The following is an 8593-nucleotide window of genomic DNA, read 5'->3' on the forward strand; positions in this document are numbered from 1 at the left end:
TTCCTATGTGCGTAGTTCCTTTCCACCTATAAATAAAATTGATGTAAAAAGTTGTTGTCCCAAGATACATAAACAAATAAATGTTTAAATTCATACCTGGCGCCACATGGCGTATATGGCTCGTGCACGAGCGCTCCTATGAACGACGACCTCAATGTGGGCATTCTTTCCCAAGCCCATAGCTGCAGAAGCACCATAGGCCCACCCAACTCTTTCCTCTGATCTATGGAAGCCCCACACAGATAATGATAAAGGTACGACAAAGCCGCACTACCCCAACTAATATTCTGCACTTCGTCCGGATCCACCAATGCATTCAGCCACATGTAAGGAACCTTACACCCCGTGGTGTCTGGTAGAATGAGTCCTCCTAACAAGATTAGGGCATGGATACATGCCCTTTGGATATATAGATATGTAGGTAGGTCATCACCCAAAGGTATCCTCGTTTGATTGATCGGAGCGGTCATCAGCAAATCGGCTTGCTTTGTCTGACCCTGTATCTGGTAACCATCCCAGCAAAGCTTGGCACTTGCTAGGCCAATCGGGATACCCGACATGATAGTCACGACCTGTGAAAACGTGACCGTCCGCTCTCAAGCCCCAAATGACTTGCATATCTTCTAAAGTCACCGTCGTCTCTCCAATCGGTAGATGGAAAACATGCGTTTCCGGCCTCCAACGCTCAATCAAAGCCGTGATAAGCTCATTGTTGACCTTCATCGGCTTCCCACAATCCATCACGCCTTTGAAACCAAATCTCTCAAGACAATACATCACATTGTCATGAACATCCACATCCCAAATCGTACTTTCCGTTCGTCGAACTTTGAAAACATATGTTGTGCCATCACTCAGTAGTTTATTTAAAATGTGTTTTCTTTGAAGAAATAGCACTGACGGATCTTCAGATCCATATAATAACGGTTCGCTAAAACTTGAAGTTGCCATCTAATCTAATACATATTCACAAAACAAAAATTACAAACTCAAATTTAAAATACAAATAACATATATATTCAAATTCATCATCAAGACAACAAAATATTATAAACCAAATGATTCACTCCTAATCCATTGATATCCAATCATATACTATATATTAGAAACTCTAATTCATCACAATTCATGATTTATAAGGCCTAATTTACATTAAACTCCTAAATTAGAAATTAGAAATTCACAGTTCATTCCACTTCAATTATATATAACTTGTAAATTATTATCATAATCAAATTAAATAGTCATTGCAAAAATTACCCAAATTTAATAGTCATTGCAAACTTTTCAACCCCTAGTCTCTTCTCCAATAACAACCAAAATTACAACACCAAGCATCTCAAACATATCAAAAACTATACAATAGAATGAATTTCACCAATAAAATCCATTACAATTAACAAAACAACAAAACATCGATCAAAATTGAACAATTTGTTATGAATCCTAATTTACAAAATTGGGAGAAACCTACACAAATTATGCATTAAACACCAAATAAGAGATAAATATCGATAGATTGAAGAAAACTTACCGAAATATATCGGAATATGACGGGAAATCGCTGGAAAATCGCCGAAATATCGCCTGCCCCTTTCTCTCTTTTTCTCTCGCGCAGAATGAGCTTCTCTGCCTCTGCTCGCGTCTGTTTAATTCAACCAAGAGACGCATTAGTCTTATACGTCTTACCCTAAGACGCATGACTGTCATGCGTCTTTAAATAAAATAAAATAAAAAATTCAAAGACGCATGAGCTCTATGCGTCTTACCCTAAAACGCATGACGCTTGTGCGTTTCATTAAAAGGAGACGCATGACCTTAATGCGTCTCTCCTAAAGTCGGATTTTAAAAAATGTCCAGTACAGCTATGGAATGTAAGTTTTAGTCTAAAAGAAAAAAAGAAATACCCCATTATGTGGACGTTTAATTTTGCACTGGTTCGAGTTAAGCTAAATTATTAATTTCATTTATTAAAGCTAACATCCACAATGACAGTCCGGAGATAAAAGAAGAAGATCATCAGCTTGCTAGAAATGGTCATCAATTCTCAATCTTTTTTGAATGTATACATTTAGATCTAATCCGTAACTAATCATATCATATATACACACACTCCTTATTTCATATTTATGCATTTAGTCTCTAATCGATTCCACAGAGATGAATGCGCAAGTAAACATGTTCAAAGACTCGGGAACTATTTTTTTGTTGGCTGCTGCCATGCAATTTTGGGGTTGAGCTTTAATTCCTAGACTTGGTAATTGAAATATTCTACTCTAACAGCTAGATCTAGGCAGAAACATAAAAACATGCATATTAATCGAAATAGAGCGAGACAATTGCTAGATCGAACGAACAGTTTCCTAAATTAACCTAGACTTGGGAAAGAAGCTAAACGTGGGGACCATTTTCTAAAAAAGGTAGAGTACAATTGAAAAGCTGCAAAATAACTAACTAAAGGACTTAACTAACAACGCCATCATCTTCTCCAACATTTATCACGAAACAACCAGTTAAAACAGAGCAAGAACGCAGATCGAAGCAAAGTAAACGAAATTAAACCGACAGAAATTAAGAACAGTTAAAACTAAAGCAGATCTACAACTACTAGACAAGGCAAACCGAGAATGCAGAATTTAAACAACTAAATGAAGCGAAAACAAGCAGATCCAACCACGAGACGCTTAATCCACTCCGGATCCAAGCCATCCACAACAACCAAACATCATTTCCACCTCCGATCCTCACAAGTCTACGTAGATTCAACCGATCACAAACAATTCCTTACAAAACAACTCCAAACTCAGATCATCCAACAATAATCAACAAATCAACCCAAAACAACACGATAAGATAAACGAAACATAAACAGACATATCCATTGCAAATTATGAAATATCCAACGATAGAAACAACACCAAAGCCGAGCCTCGAACAACGAGGACTCGGCGAGTACCAAAAGTAGACAGAAAATTAAAAGACAATTGTTTCTTCGCCTCCTTAGAGACGATGTTGCACCATAAACTTCTGCTGAAATGAGAACCCCCCTCCGATTTACCCCAAGTGTGTGAGTGTGTAGAGAAAAATGGAAAACTAAGCTAGGAGCTGAAAGTGATCGTCCTGCATGTTGATTGCGTGCTCCTTTTTATAGTGGATAAAGCTTCTAGACTGTTCTTGTAGTACTCATTTTGCCCTTTGATTCGATGCTCCTTTGTTTAGCGCTTCTTCCTTGTTCCACTTATTTTTCCTGCCAGCTTCCTCCACCAGGCGATCTTTGTCTTTTTCCTGGGGCTCGCGATTTCTCTACACACCTGGCTCAAAAAGGTTTGTTAGACCCGGGAAATCGTAGAATTTATCCCTATAACCAATGCATGAAATTAGCCTTATCAAACTGCTCACACTTAAATCATACTTGTCCTCAAGTATAAAGACAAGAAAAAGAGAAGTAAGGAGAATTTCAATGCATGGTTATTCCCTGACCAAAGAAAACTCCTAGACCTAGACACTAGCAGACGAAAGAAAAGGAAAAATAACACTTAAGAGAAATAAAACACATAGGCATGAACTAGTTCAAATTTTTAAGCAGTCGCCCCCACAAGCTTGAGGTCAATCAAATAGTCTACACACTCCAAATCCTCCCCTTCCCTTTATCTACCTAGTTGGTTTGTCAGCTTGTCCAGATGGCCTGTAGCTTACTAATTGTTGGAGTCGCTCGATCACTCATTCCTCACCAGGGATGTTAGGATCGATCACTCTTAGTTAATTCCTGCCACTGATGCTTCGGGCTATGAGAATTTCTCCTTCTATCCTCCTTTCCTAATTTTTTTCTTTTTTCCTCTAGACTTCGTCCAGCTTATACCTCCTTTTTTCCCTGGACTTCGTCCAGCTTATACCTCCTCTTTTCTTGGACTTCGTCCAACTTATACCTCCAGGTTCGAAAATTTTTTCTTCTTCTCTCTTCCTTCCTTATTTATCTCCTTTCTAAATTCTTCTGCCTAAGCATCAGGTAGCAGTCCCTTTTATCATGTTAGCACTCAATGTTAAGGCTTTTAACTCACTTATGTAGTGGGGCTTCACAACTAGGTCAGCTAAGGCACCTTCTATCGTTCTTGCCTCCTCCAAACCGATTTCAGCTTCTAAAAGAAAGAGGTCTCAAAGTTGCATGCATCCTATTCTCAATTACTTTTACTAAGGGAATCTTGCCTTATTATTATCACCAGTTCATGCTAACACATAGATCTTTTAAAAAGAGAACTAATTCCTAGACTTAGAGACTCTAACACATGCTGAGCACATACTGCACTAACTCTCCCACCCCCTCCCACTTCACTCCAGCTTGTTCCCAAGCTATCCTAGTGAAGGAGAGAAATGAGGGAGTTGGTGCACACAATCAAAATAAAACACATAAAACTTCTCACACTTAGACCGAACAACGGGCTAAGTGGGAGAAAACAAAGACATAAAAGGGAAACAACATAAAAACTTCTCACACTTAGACCAAGAATTGGGCTAAGTGGGAGATTAACACACAATCACAAGAAAAACATGTTGAAGAAATATATAAACTTCTCACACTTAGACCAAAGATTGGGCTAAGTGGGAGAACACACAAGAAAACAGTTAAACATGCTCAACATAAACAACATAGATATATAAAAACAGAAAATAAAATGGAATGACATGAAATGTATAGTTTACTTGGTCAACGGGGGAATTCAATTCTGGGTCCGGCTCCCTTGGGAGCCAGACTTGGGTGGTATGCTGGGGCGGTTCACTTTCACTTTCTTCTTTACTGGCGACGCCGGTGCTTCCTCTTCAGTAACAACGGGGGTTCTGGACAGGGGTTCCTTCACAGGGACAGACGCCAGGGCTGGAGATGCATGGGGGGCTACCGAAGGCCTGGAGTGGGGTGGAAGCTGCTGCTGGGAGGAACTTCCCGGACCGGGCTGCCGCTTCTCCTTGATCTGGGAAACATCTCTCCCAACCATACTGCCATTTTCTGCATAAGCTTGACAACCTCGGTCATCCTCTCATTCTGGGCAGATGAGCGTCCAGCTAGGGTATCTAAACTCCCTTTGATCTCCTGTAGCGTCTTCTTGACTTCCCCAATATCTCCTCTCACCATAGCCATCTCCTTTCGCAGCTCTGCCACGTCCTCATTCACCACATCTTCCACCAGCTCCGGTTCACGCTTCACCTTGTCCACATTGGCACCTATGTTGTAGAAACACAACTCCATCCCCTCCATGTGTAAGAGCCCTTTGTTAAAGAAGTACTCCATGCTGAACAGCTCCGGGGCCTCACACATTGTAACACTCGGCTCTGCCTTCCCATACTTCAAGACGAAGTTACGCTCTATGTAGGCGCCTAGAAGGTGGCAGGTGTACATGTGGCGGGAAGGGTTGGCAGTCATCTGATGGCAGGCCTTGGCTAACCAATACCCAAGGTGAACCTTGATGCGTTTAGACATGCACCATGTAAAGTAGAGCTCGGTGGTGGTGATGCTGGAACTGGCCGTGCCCATCAGGTTGTATCCGATGAATTCTTGGGCGAAACGGAGGAGATGGTCGGTGATGTGGATCCCTTTTGACACGCTGGTTTTGAAAGTCCCGCTCATTGCGTGTGTCAAGCACTCCCAAGCAGTTTGTGGTGAGAATCCGGGTGTGTCCTTTGGTGGGCCGTATACTCTGTCGTCCCAAATGCCCTCATCATCCTCGGCATTGCTAAATAGCCCCATCCTCAGAGACCACTCACTTACACTCATTGTATGCTCGATGGTGAAAAGACGGAAGGAGATGGAGTTCACATCCGGATCGGTAGTCGCCTTGAACCTGAAAGTGGAGAAAAATTCCCGGGCCGCTTCCACTGGAACCTCCTGTTCACTATGGTTCAGGAGCCACTAAAAGCCTATTCCCTTGATGTGGCCAAGGAATTCTTCATCAGACTCTATTTCCCTCAGCGAGTCCTTATCGTATCTCTTCCCTGATTTGGCCAGTTTCCCAACTGCGCTTCGATCCTTGTACGTCTGTGTCCTCTTCGAGTCATTGAACTTAGACATAGCTCCTAGGAACTTCTTCGTGATCCAAACTTCTTCTCGCTCGAAGTTTGGGACCTCGTCACTTCCTCGATCTCTTCCTCCTCAATCTCTTCCTCGGTCTCGCTACTCTCATCACCAGGTCTAGAGGCCTTGGGGAGCGGGCGGGGAGCTATCCCGACCGAGATAGTCTCTGAGTTTTCCTGGGCCGAGGGACGACATTTGCCTTTCCCTTCCTTTTGCGCTCCTTGGCCACTCGACGCTCTTCCGCGGCGTCTACCTCATGTTCAGAGTCAGGAGTCTCTTCCTCCTGCATGCTCGTCGCCCCCAGGGCCAGTCCTGATCCCTTCGTCTGGTCATCCTCTTCTACTTCGTCCAGCAAACTTCGCCGGACCATCCTCCTTGACGCCCGCGGATCAGCGGGTGAGTCCTCTGGTTCCTCCTCCAGATCCACTACCTCCAACGGCCCGCCCTCTTCGGGTTTCCATCCTGCAACATCAACGGGGACCTCGTCCCCTCCAGAATTCTTAGGGATTTCTCCCTCAACACACGTAACTGGGGTTTCCCCCGTAGATTTAATCGGAGTCTCCTCCTCAGGTTTGTTAGGGATTTCTCCCTCAGACACAATTGGGGTTTCCCCCTCAACGAGCAAAGTCGGGGTTGCCCCCTCAAGATCAAACGGGGTTCCCCCCTCCACATACACATTCGGGGTTTACCCCTCCACATTCTTAGAAACAGGGGTTTCCCCCTCACAAATTCAACCACCGGGGTTTCCCCCTCCACTAATTGTATGGCAGATGCATTACCTTCCCTCGCGATTCCATCCACCGAATAATCCACCGCCATCCTGTCAATTTCGTCTGCAAATCAGCTGATGCTTTCCTCCTCGAGTCCGCTGCCGCCCTTTCCTTGTTCTGCACTGTTTGGGTTCGGCCCAGTTGCTATATGCGTCTGATCTAGGGTTTTGGAATCCCCTAGGTTTGAACTCGGTGGTTGCGCCTTTGATTCCTCAAGAATTGCCGGTGGTTGCTGACGAAACATCGAGAAACGGGAGAACAGTTTCTCGGCCTCTTCTTTACTTCCAAACTTCTCTTCTAGTTCCTTCAAGAATGCTTCCTCATCGGGACTTTTGACGGTAGAGGAATCTTGCACAGAAGTCGGGTTTCATTCTGAGCGAATATCGAGCGCCGGGAAAGTCGGTTGTGTTGGGGTTTGTATACTAAAAGATGCTTCGAGCGTACATGCCTTTGTACAGTCAGCTTGTGCATGTATATGAGAAACGCCACATCCACTTGTTTACCTATTTATGAGAATAAATAATATAATATAAATGGTTTATTATTGAAATATGATAAACAAGTCTAAGGCTTTTTACTAAGAAGGTCAAGTAGGGAAATTCGATGAATCTCCTCATGAGTTTTCCAGTAGGGGACTTGGCCAGATCTAGTAAGAAGAAAAAACGTATTCACAACCTAGATAGGCTTTGGCTACCTATTGGAACGGTTGCGGTGTTTGTGATAATTCTCTCTTACCTAAGATGAGATTAGTAACACCGGTGTGGTAAAGCACTGAAAGGATCTAATCCGAAATGTATTCTTTATTGCTATCTACTGAAAGAATATATTTCAAGAAAGTTTAGTATTTTCTAGTCTATGATATTAATATCAATATTGTTTATTCAATCAAACGCCACTTTGACTTATCAATATGTGAGAGTTTGTACGTAACTCAAGTTCATGATATCTTGGGTGGTAGTAATTGAATCACATGAAGGTATTGGAATATTATTTCATAGAATTCGCGTGCCCAGTGTGGTATGATTAAATCCCTAAGGGGTGATCCCCAAGAGGTGTTTGAAAGAGGAATTTATTATTCAGAAAACTGCGCAGTTGGAATTTATTCCACGGATAATAAATAAAGTTTCAAACTAGAAAAACTCTTTGGAGAATTAATTTAATTCTAGTCACATAGCAGACAAAAGAATTAAATTGATGGATCAAGATAATCTTAAACGCGGGAAATATTATAAAATAAAATGGACCCAAGTTATTTGTAATTTGGTGATTTAAGTGGGAGTGCAATATTATTCTTTAGTGGAATAAAATAATATTCCATTGATAATATATTAAATCATGGGTCATTTGATTTAATTAGTAATTTATCTAATGGGTGAGCCCAACACTTAAGTCATTCCATGGATCCCCTTACTAGCCCAATAAGGTCCACTATAAATAATGAATGAAAGGGAAACCCTAGCACACAATCCAAGACAACATAAAACCCTAACCCTAGCCTTGAAATCGGCGCCTCCTTCCTCTTCCTCTTGGTCTCGATTTTCGAGCCATAGTTGTGGGAGAATTAGGGTTTTGATTATTATTCTTGATCTATCCTAATTCATAGGATTAGATCTAGACAATTTGGTGTTTGTATTGGGTTTCCCTAGATTCATTCAAAGTTATTTAATTGGTTTTCTAAGATCCGCCCACACGGATGGAGAATCAAGGACGAGGGAATAGTACGGAAGATTCGTGGTCGATAAACCAAGGATCTCCGGGTGGT

Source organism: Salvia hispanica, chromosome 2 (genome assembly GCF_029641045.1).
Source record: "Salvia hispanica isolate PSC_SH4W2 chromosome 2, Shi_PSC_v1, whole genome shotgun sequence".
NCBI classification, from domain to species: Eukaryota; Viridiplantae; Streptophyta; class Magnoliopsida; order Lamiales; family Lamiaceae; genus Salvia; species Salvia hispanica.